Here is a 20,223-nt window from a genome sequence, read left to right on the forward strand (position 1 = left end):
ACACCAACCCCCAAGCCACTCTGCCAACATCCCCCTCTGTAGCGTCCAGCCCCCGTCACTGGACACTTACAGAAATAACTAATTAAGCTGTCTCAGAAGAGACAGTGTATACACAGCTTGGCTGGCACGCCTCAGGATCAGTCTTTATAACAACACAGCTCTGGAATCTACTGATAGTGCAAACAAATGTAAGTTTATTTATAAAGATTAAGAGAGAATGAGCAAGGATAATAAGACCAACAGGTTACATGTCAAACATAAGGGATTACATGAGTGTCAGTCTAAACGTAACTCGAACAGGCTAAACTACCTATCTAAAGCAATTTGTCCCAGCGTCACTAGCCCACATGGCGAGGATCCAACTTTCATGAATGCAGAAAGCGCTATCCTTTTTGCTTCCTCGGTAAAGAATAAGAAAGGGATCCTTCTTCCTTCCTCTTGTAGTCCAGTGACCCTTTGAAATGGTCCTTTTGAAATACGCCACCAGATAAGACTCTTCTTCCCCCATTGCTTGTATTCAGTGTGCTCCCCCTCCCCCGCATTGGTTTCACATTTCCCCACATTAATCTGCTTCTCCTGTTGGCCTCACATGCAAATGGGGCTTCCTTTCTGTTGACTTTACAATGTTTAATGTACAGCGTAGACAGGGGACCAGATAAGCTTTTGTCTGGCAGAAGCCCTCTTTCCTTGTTACAGACGTTAAAACACAATTCCTTGTACAGTGTCAGTACATACTTTTCACAATGAGATTCATGACCACTGTGCCATCAGCGTTCATCTGATACCTTACAAGGCATATTTTAGATAAATAATATGAAAGCAGTGTGTTGGGTGAGGTGAGTGTATCAGGCCTGATAGGACTTGCTGACCCAGAGAATTGAACTCTTTCCCATCTGGCACCAAGGAGCCTCTGGGTTGCACCATCTTAATCTTCGTACACTATGGTTTGTGGAAGTTCTCTCTGGATCACCAAAGTGAAACATACTTGCTCACTAGGGCTGGGCTTGTGGGGAGCAGCAGGGAGAAATCTTCTGTACAGCAGGACTCTTGCTGGAGCCCCAGAACCATGCTGCCAGTTTATGACTCCCTTAAATTATTATCTGGCTGACTGAAGGGCAGTGAGGAATCTGATTCTTGCATTAGGTCATGGGGATGAACTGGACATTGAGCAGAGATGTCTCCTTGGAGGCCATGGGACCCACTTGCTATCCTCAGAAGGAATGCTAAGGAGTGCATATTGCATTTCTCAGACTAAAAGACAGCGATAAATGTGTACACAGCAAACCATACCAAGTTACTGTCTAATATCCTTGAAGTTGGTAGTTGCCTTAGCACACTTGTATTTGGTTTTATATGTGCCTTTTGCAAAGTGTTAAGGTATTGGATTGGAGGAGAGTACTTCAGTCCAAGTAGCTGGGTAGCATCCTATAGAGTTTGTTTGCAATACCAAGAGTCAGCTGTTTCACTGGGCAGGCTTAAGAAAAAGGATAAGAAGTATCTGAGGACTCAATAGTATCAGCCTGCAGTTCAAAAGGAATGGGAAACAGCAGTGAGTAGAAGGGAGGGTGCTGTATTTAGTCACAAGATGGCTCAGTGCTAGGGCTTTGGTTGCAAAGTGAACTGGCAGATAACCTGATAACGACTGCCCAGTTCATCAGCCAATAGGACGTGTACTATCACTGGAGAACAGCCTGGGTGAATCTTGTTAACCTGTCCAGAAAGCCAGGAAGGCCCTACTGACTCTATTGGAACTATTCACATGCTTAAAGTTAAGCATATACGTCAATGCCTTTTTGGATGATGGCCTAAACGCAGCTGAATTTCTAGGTGAGAGACCTACCTGCCGGGATGTAACCTATCATCTCTGTTCATCAGCCCTTTAGAGAAATAAATCTGGTACTGGGAAACAGAGCACTGAGCCAGAAGCTGAGCAAAGAAACAGAACATTCTATGACAGAGGACTTGGGGATAATTATAATACTCTTTCAAGTATCAGAGGGGTAGCCGTGTTAGTCTGGATCTGTAAAAGCAGCACAGAGTCCTGTGGCACCTTATAGACTAACAGAGGTATTGAAGCATGAGCTTTCGTGGGTGAATAATCTTTATAAATACCCATGCATCTGACGAAGTGGGTATTCACCCACGAAAGCTCATTCTCCAATACCTCTGTTAGTCTATAAAGTGCCACAGGACTCTTTGCTGCTTTTATAATACTCTGTGCTACTATAAAACCTCCTATGAAAGGAGCTCAGAGTACTTTATAAGCATGAATAAATCAGTATTGGCAATGGGTATTATTTCTATTTTACAGAGCGGAAACTGAGCCAGACAGAAGTTGTAACTTGCGCTGTGCCAGGAGTAAAATCTAGATTTACTAATACCCATGTTTCTACTTCCATGTAGCCTCCAGAAGGAAAGATGATCTTGTTATGATACGGTGGGCAATGATCTTCTGTTGCGTCTTTTGTTAATTATACAACAAAGATATAAAGGAACCACTATGTCAATACCTGAGTGGCATCAAGCTCACTGATTACTAGGGACTGACATTCTGGTTTCATGCTCTCTCTGCATCAGGCCTCCCCTTAGTTATGGCCTGCTGAAAGACATAAACCTCCTCCCTCCCCCCCCAAAAATTAATAAACTAACAATACTACCAGAACTTTTAAAATCCTATGGGGAGGAATTTCTTTTCATAACTAAAATTGTCTAATGCCCTCAAGCTTCCTGTGTCATCATTTCTGATATCAACCATTAATAGCAGAAAAGGGAGGTGGATCAGTGTGGGTGGGGATCTAAACTGAAGGACACTCCAGTGTATGTTAACAGTATACACACACAGATTAGATTAAAAACATCTAATGCTGTTGCCAGGGGCGGCTCCAGGCCCCAGCACGCCAAGCGCTTGCATGGGGCGGCATGCCACGGAGGGCGCTCTGCCGGTCGCCAGGAGGGCGGCAGGCGGCTCCGGTGGACCTCCCGGTCCCGCGGCTTCGGTGGAGCGTCCGCAGGCATGCCTGCGGGAGGTCCACCGGAGTCGCGGGACCGGCGACTGGCAGAGCGCCCCCAGCGGCGTGCCGCCGTGCTTGGGGCGGCGAAATGGCTAGAGCCGCCCCTGGCTGTTGCTGGAAAGTTGCCATATAACACGACTTTTATTATTAGACTCCAGAAGGATAATGCAAAATACAGTAACCAAAATCTGAGAGAGACAAAGCAGTCTGCTCCCTAAGGCAAAGAGGCACAGTTCATTCCATCCTGTTCCAGGCTGGTTCATCCCAGACTGACTCTGATGGCACGCTTTCCCACAGAATCCCCTAGCCTGCAAGCAGGAACAGGAAACCCCTTACAATTAAAGTGGCAGCCTACAAATTTCAGCACAATTTTCCAATACGCCACAACTCTTACAAAGCAAAACCAGTTGAGAGGTTTGTACGAGGAGATGAGCTAGCTAGTTACAGACCTAGGAGTGTGGATTTTTGTACTGCATACCATAAGCCTGTCATAACTGTGTAGACAAAGCTTTCATTAAACTGTAAAAAGTGAGTTTTAGTATTTGATGGTGTGTTGTGCTAATGCTGTCCATTGAGCGGCTTATTGGATGAATAGGTCAGTGTACTGGAAGCATGACAGTTTATCTGTCCTGAAATCCCACAAGTAAGGAGCACTTTCCAAAGAAGGGCTGTTTGTCTGTGACGTATGTCTAGAATGCGTGCCACTGAAGTATCACGGAAACCCAAATGTTGCCTTTAAGCAGTGATAGCCTAAAGAAGCTGGGGGTAAATACAAGGAACACTGGAGAGAAGAAGCCATTTGCCAGCTGGAAATGGCATAAAGGGAGTAGCAGCCAGCATTAGATCATCATGGGTCACCACTTACTACAATGAAATCTACCAGCTATCCACATCTGTCACAGTTGATAGACTATATTAAACAACAAAATTGGCTTGAGGTGATGTGTAATGGGGTTTTTTCCAGTTAAAATTGTTTTTGAACAGCTGTGGTGTAGTTATTGAACCATTATATAAGCAACAGATTAGAAATTACCTGTGCAGAGAAATATTTCTGTTAGTTGGGAGACGTCTAATTCAGTGAGGAAAAACTCTATCAAAGGTGTACAATCTGTCTTTGCTGCCTTGACTTAGTGACATATATTGAGCTGCCTTGAAAACTGATGTTTGATTGCATTGTACAAAAAATAAAGCTTCTGGACTGTGTAATAAAGGCGTGACTTCCAGAGTGCTGGAAGGAGTCTGAGTTTTATTTCCTCATCGCCATCGTGTGACATGGGCCAGAGTTACAAAAGCTCCATAACCCTTGTCATACAAGCTTTGGCTACTGTAACATCCTCCTTTTATGTGGTTTTTTTTTTAAAGCCAATTTAAATACAAGATGATACCAGCTGGAAATAAAAAGTACAAACCAATGCAGCCAGGGGTGAAAGTAATAATAAATTCTTACCAGTACTGGGGCCGGCTTCGGCCCCTGGAAGGAGCGGGGCCTCGGGCGGAAGGGACAGCCTGCCCCAGCCAGCCCATCTGGGCTGCCTGGCGCCCGCTGCCCGGGCCTCTGGCGGCGATTTAAATGGACCCGGGACTCTGGCCGCTGCCATGGGAGCAACGGCTGGCCCACGAGGGCAAAAGGGGCAATGACATTAAAGTGCTGTTGTCTGTATGGGCCAGTACCGGCTTCGTACCGGTACACTGTACCAGCCCGTACCAACTTACTTTCACCCCTGAATGCAGCCAATTAGTAAAACACACACACAGAGAATTGTGCATAGTGGCAGCCAGGATAGGTGCCCTGAAGATGGGTCAGGTAGAGAAGATTATTCTGTCTCTCGTTACACAGGTGTCAATAACCTGTTATCTCTAACCCACACGGGCTTTCTGATCACACAACTGCTGCTTGGTCAGAAAACAGTTCCTTCTTCGGCGGCTTCAGCTGCTGATGTGCCTCTGCCACCTGAAATCTGTGTTTGCTTCTCCTTGCGTTTTCCATTCTCAATGGCTGGGTGGGCATGTTCTGCATCACACAGTCCACAGGGGTCAGAGAATCGGCATTCTGCTTGGCTCAGTATCCACTGTAGCTACCATTACAGAATGGGTATAAATGTTATATGCGGCAAGGAATGCTATGGGAGTCTAATGATATTGACTAAGAATGGCTATTAGACTACAATTAGTTCTGTAAGGAAACCCTACAGCAATTAGCTAGTGTCTTCAATAGAAACATAACCATTAGCCCAGCTAAATTCCTGGGAGATATCTAATGTGTACTGGCAATGGCTTTCCTTTCCTCAATTTCCATGGCAATTCCTGTAATGATTCGGTTAGTGCCAACTGTGATCATGTATATGCATGGGCTGTTTCATCAAACCTGTTAGTACTTCAGCTCTTGCAAAAAAAGCTGAATTAGATTCTAAACACAGTTGAGTCACAAGAGTGTTTACAATATTCAGTGAAAGCTTTTTACTCATTTGCAAATGTCTATTTCCAAGCTCTCCGTTCTCACACTTCTGTGGTATGGTAGCAGAACAAAATAAAAACAACGCCTCCACACACACACAGAGAGAGAGAGAGAGACACACACACACACACACACACAAACTATCGTTATTATGTACTGTACAATAAATAAAAATCTTAGACTGTGGTGTGTGTCCCTCATAACAGCTGTTTTAATTTCTGTCCCATTTGCACTAGAAAGTTTAAAGAGAAGAAGCAAAAGAGGAGCAGAGGACAACAGCAGAGACCAATAGAGATAAAATGGGTATGGGAGAAACAGGCTGACAATCCCCTCATTTCTGACATCTGCTAATTGAGAAAAATACCAGTGCCTGAGATTCTTTGAGGTATGAGACCTTTTTCATCAGCAGTGGTTGAAAAGTCTTTTCTTTCCATAGGCCCTTAATGGATTTCAGGGAAGAACGAGTAGGAGCTAACTCTTTTTGTATCTTGTTTGTTCTTGTGACAGGGTGGACTAGGTCTGGAAGCCCCCTGCTGGAAAAGAGCAGAGGAGAAGTCCTCCAGGCTTCCTAGGCTGCCTGCAGGGGGAGGCAGCCAATAAGAGGAGCTGCTGGAGTGGCCAATCAGGGATGAGGCCATATAAAAAGGAGCAACAGGTACAGAACAGTTGGTTGCTGCCTGGCTGGCAGAGCAGCAGGACTGCAGACACCATACTGTGGGTAAGACTGAGCCCAGGGAGGGCTGTTGAAGACTGGGGAAGTGAAGAAGGAGCTTCTGGCAGGCTTCAGGGACTGAGCCCAGAACCTAGCCAGACCAACTGAGGTACCACAATGGGCCCTGCTGGACTGTTTTATAGAGGGCGGTGTCTCCAAGGGGGAAGCCTGGGCAGAAGGTAAAGACTGGAAGGGGATTGTTTGTTCTCTTCCACCTAGAGACAGTGTGTGTGACTAGCCTGGAGGGCTGAGTCACTGATGACCTGCTGAAGGAATCATTGGCTGGGGTGGCTCATGAAAGGTGGGTGCCACCCTGTTCTGAGAACTAAGAAACAGCAGGCTCACACCTGAGCAGAAGGGGGTTCTCATGAGAGGTGGGTGCTGACCCTGTTACTGTTCTCTAGTAAAATACTAGAAAGGAATAAAATGTCTCCCAAGGGAAAAAAGAGAATGAACAATGGAAGGGGGTGATGAGACTTTTTTTATTCAAATAACATAATACTCAATAATGACCTATGGTAACCTTAAGTAAAGAAACTTCAAAACTGGTACCAGGCTGCAGCAGCAGGAGAGGCTAACAATCAAGTTGGGGAGCAGATGGAGTCTTGGAACAAAAGTTAATGTGGAAAATCAAAGTAAATCCATCGTTAACATGATGATATAGCATCTGGGTTCTCTGTTCCAGGACAGATTGTCCTTCAGTGTCTGGGGATGGGTGAGAGTTAGCTAACTGGGTGTCTTGGCTTGGCTGAGGACATGCTGGCTTTTAATGGATTCTCCAATTGGTCTGGTGGATTTTAGGAGGCCTTATGTTTTTTTCCTGCTGTCGCATTACCCTGTCCCCATTTTTTACACCCTGCCCTTCCTCTCTCGCACATGACAGCTCAATCAACAGACTTGGGGAAAGAGGGCAATCTTCTGCTTCCTTGGCTGTGGGTTGAGGGAGAAGGCTAGGGAGCAGGAGAACTCCTAGGATGGTTCATGCTTCAGTGCCACAGCCCATGCACTTGTGTGAAGCATAGCCGTGGGGCAGGCTGTGGGCCATCCAATGTAAATTCATTCCCAAAGCAAAGACCTAGATTAGGACCTTGACAAAGATTTTCCACCTATCCATACTGACTGCTTTGTGCTATGACTTTCTTATCACTACCTTTTTCACACAGCTCTTCACTTCTGCTGTTTTATGCTGAGCAAAACCCTGTGGTGGTTTTGGTTTTGCAGAAGTTCAGTAGCTGGGGGGCAGAGAGGGAATGTTTTGCAATCCACTTTGGTAATAGTGTCTTTATCCAAAGAACTCGAAGGGTGAAATCCTGGCCCCATGTCAAGTCAATAGGAATTTTTCTTTTCAAAAAATGAACTCCGTCTCACTATACCTGCCTGAGGAAGACATTCATCTCCCCATTTTACAGATGAGAAAGCTACAGTGCACACAGGCTCAGTGAATTACCACAGGTCACATAGTAAAACAGTGGTAGAAACAGGACTAGAACGCTGGCATCCAATTCCACTCTTCTCTGCCCACCAGATGACCCTCCCTGCCTAAATTCAGCACAGGCTTGACCTAGATCTGTTTCAGCGGTTCTCAGATGGTCGGTTGGGACCCCAAAGTGGGTCATGACCCAATTTTAATGGGGTTGCCAGGGCTGGCTTAGATTTGCTGAAGCCTGAGCCACACCACCCAGTGCCAAAGCCTGAGGGCTTCAGCCCTGGACTGCAGGGCTCAAGTTACACACCCCCTGCCTGGGGCTGAAACCTTTGGGCTTCAGCTTTGTCCTTCCTGCCTGGAGCGATGGGGCTTGGGCATTACCCCCTTGCCCCGAGGCTGCCAGGCTCAGGTGGGACCTTCCTGGGGTTGCGTCATAATTTTTGTTGTCAGAAAGGGGTTGTGATGCAATGACGTTTGAGAACTGCTGGTCTATTTATAACTAGAATTTTGTGTTTCAATGAATGACACCACACTAGAGCAAAAAATAGCAAAATTGGCTTTAAGAGTGGGGGGGGGGCGGGTGATGCTGGAAATGATGTTTTGCTGTGTGTCATTGGAACGCCACCAAGCTCCTAGTACGTCGTGCCAGGAAGATATCATAAAATTCCCATTAAAACACACTGCTTTGATACCCTTCCTGCCAGCGCTCCGGGGAAGCCCTGGAGCCTGGCAGTTATCATTCATTATGATGGTTTCTTGCCTCTCTTCAGAAAACAGCATCTTAAAAAAAATCACGATTTACTCCCACCCACCCCTTTTTGTTTTTACTTGCCAAAATGATTGTCATATTGTGACCAAGACTTACAAAGTCTCCCTAAAGACAGGAGCTGACAGCCACAGCAATTTGATTCTGGAGGAGCTGCCAAATTTTGTGCTGGAGATGTTTTTTTTTAACCCTGTTTTAATAACAATTGCCAGGAGCATTTTTTAAACACTTGAAAAATCTGTTAGTGTGTAACAAAGACTTTACATGAACAACTATGTTTTGTTGATATTGGTTTTCCTTAATGTTCCAATTAGCTGCAAATACAGTGTAGCTGAGTGTTAAAAATAACTAAGTGAGAAATCAACATTGAAATCTGTCACATATAAAACTGGGAGATCCACTTATAATTGGTGTAGCTATCCATGGTGAAAGGCTTATGGAAGCTTAGGCTAGGAGCTGTAAGAAGTAGAGCTGAGGATTCACGGGTGGCACTCTTCTCTCTGACCCTAGTCCTGCAGCACTAATCTCAAGAGGACTGCTCCTGGGTATAAAGTTAAACACATGCATAAGTGTCTGCAGGATTGAACCTAGTTCAGTGTTGAATCATTTCCCTAAGTTAGTAGGCCAGATCACTCCCTACATGGCAGTATTTATAAGATTCCTCTGCATTGTCTAACTCCAGGGGAAGAATCAGCAAAAACTTGCACAACATCCAAGTCCATGTTCTGTTACCTTTGAGTGCTCAACAAAGCTCCCATTGACTTCAGTGGGACAGGGCTAGTCCAACTGTCATTTAAGAGTGGTAGCTGTGTTAGTCTGTATCCGCAAAAAGAACAGGAGTACTTGTGGCACCTTAGACACTAACAAATTTATTTGGGCATAAGCTTTTGTGGGCTGAAACCCACTTCATTGGATGCATGCGGTGGAAAATACAGTAGGAAGATATATACACAGAACACAAAAAAGGGGTGTTGCCATCCTAACTATAATGAGAATAATCAAGAAACAGAGTCCTGTGGCACCTTATAGACTAACAGACGTATTGGAGCATGTGTATGACAAAGTGAGTATTCACCCATGAAAGCTTATGCTCCAGTACGTCTGTTAGTCTATAAGGTGCCACAGGACTCTTCGTTGCTTTTTACAGATCCAGACTAACACGGCTATCCCTCTGATACTTGAGAGTAATCAATTAAGCCCACAAAAACTTATACCCAAATAAATTTGTTCATTTCTAAGGTGCCACAAGTAATCCTTGTCATTTTTAAATCTCTGCTGATTCCTGGAAGACTTGCCCATAACAAGATGCATTTGTGACAGATGAGCTCTATCCTGCAACATCCTAGATAAACTGTATGGAATTAAGATCAACTTCATTGAATTAAGTTAAACCTCGTTGAGTTAGGTTTGATACCTTTTGGGATCCATTGTATTAAAAATGAAATTGTGCAGTTCTTATTGTGGAACTGTATGTAACGCCTCTAGTAGGAGTGGAATGTTAATGCAATTCCTTGCAAGCCACCCCCCTGGAGAGATGTGTATATCCCAGGTAAAACTGGATTCTCCAGAGACCAACAGACAAAGGATTTTTGGATAAATATCTTGGTTTTAAGCAGGTTCAGGGCCTTTCTTCCTGACCCAGCAAATGGACAGGATCATTGGTCCATGGAGGGTCCCATTCCTTAGGGAAGGGATGGAAGGACTGCGCCTAGTGAGACCCCATAAGACTGTGGTCATTCTGAGCTGAGGTTTTTATGAACTTTGTAGGGTTTTGCAGGACCGCTCCTGCCAGATCCTATGTTAGAGTTGGGGTGATCTCTAGTAAGCTTATTAGCATGTGTGTATGGGGTTTTTTTCCTCAAGAATAAAATAGCTTGCATAAAATGCTGTGCTGGGGGAAGTCACACTGTAGCCATCTCTGAAGAGAAAGCACGCAGCCTGGGCAGCCTGGCTCTACTGGGAATAACACAGAGAAGGAGGGAAACAGTGCAGCCTGGAGACACTCTAGTCAGAAGAGGGTGAGATGCAGGTCTCCAGCCAAGAAAGGCAATGTTGAGAACCGGAAGCCTGAGAGTGGGTGTCCTTGCTGGACCACGGAGAGGAAAAAACAGGTGCAGTTGAACTGAGACAGCATTCAGGTTGCTAAAAGTCAGTCTTTACTTCCTGGTAGCTGCCAGTTAAAACCTGTTGTCACCTTTATGAATGTTCTGTTTTGCATAGGAATGAAATTCAAACATGTCTTTTCACTTTATACATGGTCAGCTACCAATCATAGGGATATAAGTATCTAATACTGGGACATATGTTGCCCTCAGTTACACCCATGCAAAAGAAAACACAGTCAATAAAGTGGCATTGGCGTATCTGAGGGCAGAATTTGGCCCACTGTTACAGGTTTCCTTGGGAACCAATGTGATTTCCATGGAAGGGCCAAACCCTGCTCACCTTAATCACCTGCGTAACTCCACTCAGCTGATAACACAAGTAGGAATTGGGCCTTGGTAGTTTTAAAGTAGCTCTTGAATTCCATTGGCATATGTCTGCAACCGTCGCTGTTCGTGCTTGTTAGAGTTTACTTAAGAATTCTCCCCACATCCCATAACAGTTCTATGAATCAAATGACTTTGGATAAACTGACCTCCTTTATTTCATTTGCAGAATAACACATCATAGGAAGAACAGCTTGTCTGCTCCTTGCAAGCCCTGATTTGTGTGATTAGTTAATGAGACTCCTCATATGTCAAAGGCACTGCTGCATCAGGACCTTCATTTGCATTATAAGAAACAAGACCTGTTCGTTTTAAAGCTTAGGAAATCCCTCAGTTTCTTAATTTGAAAATTTACGACAGAAATCATCCAGTTTCTGATTTAAAATGTGCAAATTGATTTTTAATCTCTGGCATCTCTATGCTGGATTACTTCTCGGTTTTTATTAAGGTGGGTTATTTGGAAAATGGCATAATGTGTAAAAACTTACATTTTTTAGTAAGAGGCCACATTTTAAAGGTAAATATAGCTGCTTACTTGCTAGTTGCATGGGCAACTGTGTATGGTGTTTAGTTTTTTGAACTGGTACTTGGTTCTTTGGCAGCTGTTCTTGTTTTGGTCATGGACCCTGAAGCTGATTTCAATTTAAATGTTATAAAGGGGAAGTGCCTAATGTTTAACTGAAGCACGTTCTATGTTTTATCATAGATATTCCAGTTGTAGGGCTTGTATTGAATATTTATAGAAAATGACTTGGCATTTTAGATATTTTTCCATTAGCACTAATAGGGTCAAAATAACTTGACACAGATAGTCAATAAGAATGAAACTCACCCCTATACAGAGGGCCAGCACAAGATCTATATACCACTTCAGCCTTGGTTTGAAGATTCAAAATGGTCCTAAGTGGTGCATAGGTTTGTACTGGCTCTCTGCACAGGGGTGGATTTATTGTAAGAGAACACAGTACAACGGTCACAATGCAATTACTTTTTGTTCTCAATAGCACTTATAGTGGTCAGTAGCTACCGGTGTGGTGCTCTGCTCTTGTTCGATGATGATAACCGTCGGCTGCGTGCATGTTCCCCCTGTGCTGCCCCGGCTCCGTGCAGATCGCTGACACAGCAAACCCCGAGAGAACCCCCCAAAGACCACAGACTCTAGTAAGGTATGAAGGAACCCAAGCCAGGTTTACTGTCAAACGAAGCACAGTAATAGTCTTCTATAGACTGTACAGAACATTCTACAAACATGTGACCCCTGGCAATGGACACAGCTCAGTCAGTGGCGGGACACTCCACTGCCCCCTAGGCTGGACAAAAATGCGCACTCCAGGACCTACTTTTATACAGTTACAGGATAGATTACTCATCCCTAATGATGTATTGGCTCATTAGGGTGCTGTCTCCTCCTTTGATCATGTTGTTTCAAACAGATAGATCTATCCATCATGCTGTCCTTTTGACCCTGTCTTTAAGATGCATCTGCCTGTTCCTTGTTATGTCTGTGGAGTGTCCTGATGTCATCTTGGCACAAGTTCCTCTTATTAGCACTTACTTGTGGCTGCACCTGCCTCTAACAACCCTCTTCTCGCCAACTTCTGTGAGCAGGGCCTGCTTCTGGCTCACAGCCCAGCTTTTGCTTAGCAATGCCTGGAAGTACTTTGGTTCAGGCTTCAGGCCTCAGACTGGGCCTCTGACCCAAGAGTTTGTTTCAGGGCCTCGTCTTACTACAATAGTGAGAAGGAGCTGCGACTAATTGGTTTGTGTACATTCAGCATGGACATGAGATAATGATGCAGAGTAATGGCACTTCGGATAGTCTCAAAGAAAACCAAGGGGAGTGGAGCAGAGGACCAAGGAAACAGACCTTTCGGGGCATGTCTAGGCTAGGAAAATAGGTTGTTTGCATGTTTTTAAACCCCATGTTGCACCTTGTAGACCAAGATAGTTAGCTGCCTGTGGTCAATCGCAGGTCCCTGTTAGAGTTAACTGACTAATATGTACTAAAGCACTGCTCATTTTCCCAGTCTACATAAGAGCTTCTGTTTGGTGCTGTCCTCATGGGAAAGAGCTAGGGGGTAGCCCATGAACTGTGCAGGTCATCCCCAAACTCTGTTCCCATCCTTCCACTCTGGAGTTTCCATGTGGACGAGCTGCTTTTCTGCACTGCCATGGACTAGCTCTAGGATACCTCTCCCCACAGCTGAGCATTGGCAGCTGCAGAAAGGACTAAGAGATAATGCTTCGGGAAGCAGATTTAACTCACTGGATCATTTATTATTCCTGCTTCTCACCCTCCTGCTTCTGGCTCTGCCCCTTTTAAAAAAAAAAAGTGGAGCCTCAACCAGTGTGACTCCATTCCTGCCTCCATCATAAGTATATATTGACCCTCCCGCTGCCCAGGGGTAGGAGAGAGAAGCAGGGATAGTTCATTACCCTACTAATTTTTGCTAGGTGCTTAGATACCACCATGAGGGGCAACAGGCCCCTCTACAATCCCCTCTGACCACCTACTAGAAAAGGGGACTGCACCAAATCCCCTGTCTCTCCCTCATGCTTAGCTTCAAGTTCCAGGCAGTGCTAATGCATTCACACTGGGGACCAGGGGGGCTCTGACTCCCGGTGTTTTTATGCATGACCCTGTTATGGTCAGGCACAATCTGCCCTGTAATTCCGATGCCTCAGTTTAGTGCACTTATTCATTGTTGCATGAGAATCTGTGCAGCCTGCATAGGCTAGGAATTTCTCAATCTTTTCTTCATTTTTCCTTCTCCTTGGTATATGAATGCATTCTTTTTTTAAAGTTATGAGTCAAAGAGCACTGGCTGAAGGGAGGCATAATGAGGGCACGCGCCATGGACATGGGGATTGCTGCGAACAGCTCTGCTGTTGCAGCTTGCACCTGACCCGCAGCACCTCTGACATACCAAGTTCTGGATGTCTGATGAACAGGGACTGGCAGACGTAGCAAGCTTTTATTGTGCAGAAGTACAAAGAGGTGAACCAATGGCCACTGGGGGGATTAAAATGAGACTACTAAACTTTTTTTCACTTGCATCTTAATCAGCATTTTGAAGATACAGCTCTTAAATTATAAAACACTAACCAGCTGGGTTACCTTGCTCCCGCTCTCCGCATTGTGTTGAGTTTCAGTGAAGCCCAATTCCCTATGCCTGATCCTACTTGTTTTTATGTGGCCATAGTACTGGGCAGTCCTCAAAGCCTCCGTTTGAGATACTTTTTTGACAAACTGGGGAGGATGAATAAAACCATCTGTGTATAGAAGGGTGATTTTTTTTTTGAAGGTAGGTAGCAGACTTGGAGCCTGCTTACAAGGATAAGTGACACTTTAAAAACCCTTAGCTTCGGCAGGTTTGGCGTGTAGCTCACTCATGTGCTCTGATGCACTTTGCTTTAGTGCATTCACATTAGGAAATCCTCAATCTCTCTTTTTTTTTTTTACATATTATATTTTTGCCAATTATAAAGGCTTTTTATTATTTGAAAAAGGGTCATTTATATTCACAAAGCTAAATAAAGATCAGTGTCATCTGGGGGGAAAAACTTTCAGAAAAAGGCTCAGTTAAACTGTATACCTAACATGATCTACATTATATTTGATCAGTGCCTCAAACTTTGTCTTGTAGCCCCAATAGAAACTCAAATTATTAGACTTGTTAGTGAAAAGTCTGGCATCATGTGTTCTTTATACTATATTATCTGGTAACCGCCACTTTCTAAATGCTACATACCTGGGCAATGCAAGTCTTAGCCGATCACATTATAGAAATGATGTCCCTTAATGCGGTTAAAGTTTCCTTGTAAGTTTCAGGATGGTATTGTTAATGATGGGCTTAGATTATTATAAAGTCTTTTTATGAGGATTGCCTTCGTTTGGTACTTTAATAATAATGTTAAAACACAATGACAAATGTAAAAGTGAATCTAATGTTGTATGTCAGGCCTTTAGAGATTAATGGTTTAGCTGAACAGTTTAATGCCCTTTGAGATGAGTCAGCTCACACAGCCTACCTGTAAGAGGTGAATCAATCTAATTGTTCTATCAATGCCAATACGTTTTGTTAATGTTGGAAAGCTTTGCTGCAGATGTGTTATGTTCTATTTTAATATTTTGGCAAGTTCTCTGACTCTGAGTAGAGTAATAAAGCTTTTACCACTGACAGTGAATGACAGTAATCTGCACTGTTTGAGTTTCTGGATGCTCATTTTATGGGCCAGATCCACCCTCTGGGGGCACAGCATGGTGCAATCTGCCTTCCCCTACACCCTTGGAAGCAACTGTACTGGAGGAAGGATTCACCCCCAAATGTTGGTGGGGAGGGGGAGAAATCCAATCCAGGCTCTGCACACACTGCCGAGGATGGAATTATTACATGTCTTGCTTACAACACTCCTGCTAATACAGCCCAGAATAAGGTTTACGTGTTTTTGTTGGTTGGGTGGGTTTTTTGTGTGTTGTGGGGAGTATGTGTGGGTTTTTTTCCCCAAAACAGTGTCACACTGACTCTCATTTCGTTTGTGATCCATTATGGCCCCTAGTTTCCTTTCTGCAGTACTCCTTCCTAGGCAGTCAAGTCCCGTTTTATGTGTGTGCAACTGACTGTTTCTTCCTAAGTGGTGTACTTTGCATTTGTCTTTATTGAATTTCATCCTATTTGCTTCAGACCATTTCTCCAGTTTGTCCAAATCCTTTCCAATTTTAATCCTATTCTCCAAAGCACTTGCAACCCCTCCCAGCTTGATAACATCAGCAAACTTTGTGTGCTCTCTATGCTCTCATCTAAATCATCGATAAAGCAGTTGAACAGAACTGGACCCAGGACTGTTCCCTGCTGGACACCATTCGATAGGCCCTTTCAGCTTGACTGCAAATCACTGATAACTACTCTTTGGGACTGGTTTTCCAACCAGGTATGCACCCACCTTATAGTAGCTCCATCTAGGTTGTATTTCCCTAATTTGTTTGAGAAGTTCATGCGAGACAGTATCAAAAGCCTTACTAAAGTCAAGATATACCACATCTACCGTGCTCTTTCCTCCCCATCCATCATCAACAAGGCTTGCTATCCTGTCAAAGAAAGCATTTTTGTTTTTGACAAATCAATGCTGACTGTTAGTTATCAACTTATTATCGTCTATGTATTTGCAAATTGATTGCTCCACTATCTGGGTACTGAAGTTAAGCTGACTGGTCTGCAATTCCTCAGATTGTCTTTCTTTTCCTTTTTTAAAGATTGGCACTATATTTGCCCTTTTTCCAATCCTCTGGATTCTCTCCCATCTTCCATGACTCTTCAAAGATAATTGCTAATGGCTCAAATATCTCCTCAGTCAGCTCCTTGAATATTCTAGGATGTATTTCATCAGGTCCAGGTGACTTGAAGACATCTAACTTGTCGAAGTAGTTTTTAACTTATTTTTTTCCTATTTCAGCCTCTGATTCTACTTCATTTTCACTGGTAGTCACTGTTAGACACCCAATTGCTAATAAGCTTTTTGATGAAAACGGAAACAAAAAATTTAGCACTTCTGCCATTTCCACATTTTTTGTTATTCTTTTTCTCCCCTCCCCCCCATGGTTTATTCCTAGTCTGAGTAACGGGCCTATCCTGTCCTTGGTCTTTTCTTGCTTATAATGTATTTGTGCAATGAGTTTTCTTGTTCCCTTTATATCTCTAGCTAGTTTAATCTCGTTTTGTGCCTTGGCCTTTCTAATTTTGTTTTCTAGACCTTTAATGGGGGGTTTAGCAGATATTGCTGTGAGCAAAAATAGACTGAGGGTCAGATTTTCAGAATGGCTCAGCAGCCATGAAGGCACATGTAAGAAGTGGCAACACTTTTCCTACAACTCTCAGCACCCAGCAGCTCCCACAGAACCATGGATCTGCTGGCTGTTGGACTTACTGGAAAATTGGGCCCATGTTCTTTTTCTAAGGAAAAATGCAAGTTGTGCCTCAGGCTATGGCTACACTAGAGAGATTGCAGTGCACCGCTCTAAGCACTCTAGTCTAGCCACTCTACGCTGATGGGAGAGAGCTCTCCCATTTGCTCAATCCACCCCTCAACAAATGGCAGTAGCTATGTCACCGTGACATAACCCTGTCCAAACCGGCACTTCGGTCGGTGTAACTAATGTTGCTCAGTTGGGTGGCTTATTCACACCCATGAGCAACACAAATTATACCTACATAAATGGTAGTGTAGACATAGCCTATGATTGGGATGGGGGAATAAGATCACATTGTGTTTCTTGTGCTGCTAGAGCTCAGTCTTAGTCAGCAAATGCTTCGTGATTCAAAGAAAATGTCTTGGCAGTGACTGCACCTGGAGAAATATTCGATAGCAAATAAAATCCATGTGCCATGCTAAGTTATTTCTGTTTTTTCTTTTATGGGGTAAGAGTAGGAGATGGAAAGGTCCATGAGAACAATACAGAAAGTAAGAGAAATCTCACCAGATATCAAGTATTATGGGGGGCCAGCAAAAAGCAATGGAAGGTCGGTGTGATTTGTTGGTTAGAATACAGGTTAGAATACAGAGTCAGGATTTCTTTGTTCTATGCCTGTTTCTCCTACTGACTTGTGTGACCTGGAGCCTAAAGGAGTCAGGTATCCAACGAAGAAGACAGTCTTCTTCTCATGTGCTCATTCTGAACTTCAGTGTGAGTGAGCCATGACTCCCTTAGGCTCCTTTGAGAATCTGTCTTGTTTTATCTGTGGCTTGGTTAGCTTATCTGTAAAATGGACACAGAAATACATACCTTCTAATGGTGCTGTGGGGCTCAAATAAATAATTGCAAAGTGACTTGAACTACATAAATACAAGTTGGTAGCTCCTTCTCCCACATCCCACCTGATTGCTTAGGAGTCTATCTCTCTGGTCACTTCACTGACCATAGCCTGTGCTCTGAAGAGTGCTATAACTTCAAACCCTGTCAGCAGCCCTGCTCTCAGCTCTGGTTATTGATGGCTGATGTGATCAAAGAAAATGTGCAACCAAAAAAGTAAAAAATTCTTATAATTGTCATACAGTAGGATTTAGCCTGACTTTAACCTGCACAAACACAGCACCCTGTCAGAACAGTGCCCCTTGCGGGTACATCTGGGGACAATGACCTCCTAACCCTTGGAGCTGAGCACCTGAGCCTTGACTACCTGAGCTAAAAGATGAGCTCCATGAGCTTGAAGGCAGAAGCAGACTCACAAACCTCTTCACACGGCCTAGCTACTAGAGGGAATAAAGGGCCACGCTGTGTTAGCAGGGGTTATGCTAATATCATTGCAGCTCATGGGAGTTTTACAATTGGCTTGAGTGGGATCACGATTAAATATCCGAGTTCATCCTAGGTACAATGAATATAGCACCTTTCTTTTTTTTTTTTCTAAAAAGGCTACATGAAAAGAAACTCAATTAGATTGAGGAAGATTTTTCCCTCTGTGGTAGAAGACTTTTGTTTACTGTGTCATCCCTCTCACTGTCTTCCATGTCATCTTCTTGAGTGCTCCAAAATCTCTATCTGTTGGCAGGTTCTCTTGCCCTCTTTCCACATAGTACTCTCACTCCATTGCTTTAGACAGCTGTCAGCTCTGTAGCTGTAAAAATGCATCAATCTACAAAAGACATTGTATCAAATGTATGTCTGGGCCCTTTGATTCCATTCTTAACTGCTCACTTTGTTCCAATAAAAAAAGAGAGAACACCATTTTCTAACCTGCTCTCTAAGGATTTAGATAATGTCATCTGAATATTTGTCTCACAACACTTGATTCCATCACTTGTCCCTGGTACATGATGCATAGGCTTGACTATTCATCTGTGGAGATAGAGGAGCAGATGTTCCCCAGCTGTTACCTGTTTCTGGTGGTCATTCAGTTCAGCAGGAGTCAGCACAGTTCAGCCTTGTGCAAATGCAGCTTCAGGACATCTCCAAAGTTCATCCTTATTCACGCGTCAAATTCTTTTTGCTTGTGTTCAGAATATAAAAAATAAATAAGCGACTGATTTCACAAGGTTTCCCTCCACCCTCGTCAACAGATAGTGGGCTCAAGTCGCTGCTCATAGCTTGTAGCAGTGCAGCTTGCACTCCTCTGAACCATTGGGGTTGCTACTCTTTCACCTCCACCCCACCCCAGGGAGATCGTCCTGCAGAGGAGGGCAGGCTGAGACTGCACCATGCAGATACCTGTATTGTCACAAAACAGAGGGAATCCTCTATTCCACAGCTATCAGCCCCACATCTCTCAGGAGCAGCAGATTTATTTCAAAAGTTATTTAAAAGAAGAAAAGTCTTGGAGCAGGACTGTGGTGAAATGGGTGGATGAGGGAAGGCAGCATCTGAGAACATGCTGCTGGTAAAGCATGTTTAGTAAGGCCACTGCTACCACTGCATTTCTGAATCTGCTGAACATAAAAAAAGGAATAATTTAGATGAACTAGAATCAAAAGCCCAGGCCCCCACATACCCAATCTTGAAGTGGACCTGGATTTGTAGCTTCATTTTGGAAACAGCCACTCTTTATGAAGGGCAGCACCAAATCCCTGCATCGCAATACCCACCAAAAGCTGAACTGTTAGAAATTCTCCTCCAGCTGTGAATGTTTTGGCTCAAGCTTGTATCTAATAATAATTAGGGACGAGTAAGAACCAGACATCCATATCCCAAACCTAATGCTCCCCCTCAACTTTTCCAATAGCTGTATTCAAACGTCACAGCCTGCACCTTTCTAGTTAAAGATCCCTAACCAGAGCTCTGGATCCAAATGCCTCTTTCTTTGAGAGAGTTCAGATCTGGAACCTGAGCCAAACTTGGCATTTCAAACCCATCTCTAGCAATACCTTAGCCTGTTAGAACTTCAAAGCACTGTATACATTAAGTATAATCAATCTGCCTGGTAACCTTTCAGGATTAAGTGTAATTCCATTCTGCACAGAAGCTTGTGCTTCTGGGAAGAAACTAGTCATATAGGTGCCAAAAAGGGTTTTCTTCCTCCCCACCTATAGCATAGCCAACTGGTTAGGTGAACTGTGGTGGAGAGCACTGTCTTCCTCTGAAGGAAAGTATTCATACTTCCCCAGGCCTGGTACAACATTTGATGGACAAATGGTCTAATCCAGTATGTCCAATCCTGTGTTCCTAACAAATATGCAAAAAGGGATAAAACTGAACAGTATCACCCTACCTGCTACAGCCTCCCTGAACCTAGGGCTTTTATGGGAAAAGGAGAAAGAGAATTACAAGTGTGACTACAGCTGAGCATGGAAACTAGCACAGACTCCATTGATAAAACTGGTTTCCGCAGAGAGGAGCACTGCTTGCCAAAATGCATAACATTTCACATTCTGT

This window comes from Mauremys mutica, chromosome 9, assembly GCF_020497125.1.
Source record: "Mauremys mutica isolate MM-2020 ecotype Southern chromosome 9, ASM2049712v1, whole genome shotgun sequence".
Lineage (NCBI taxonomy): Eukaryota > Metazoa > Chordata > Testudines > Geoemydidae > Mauremys > Mauremys mutica.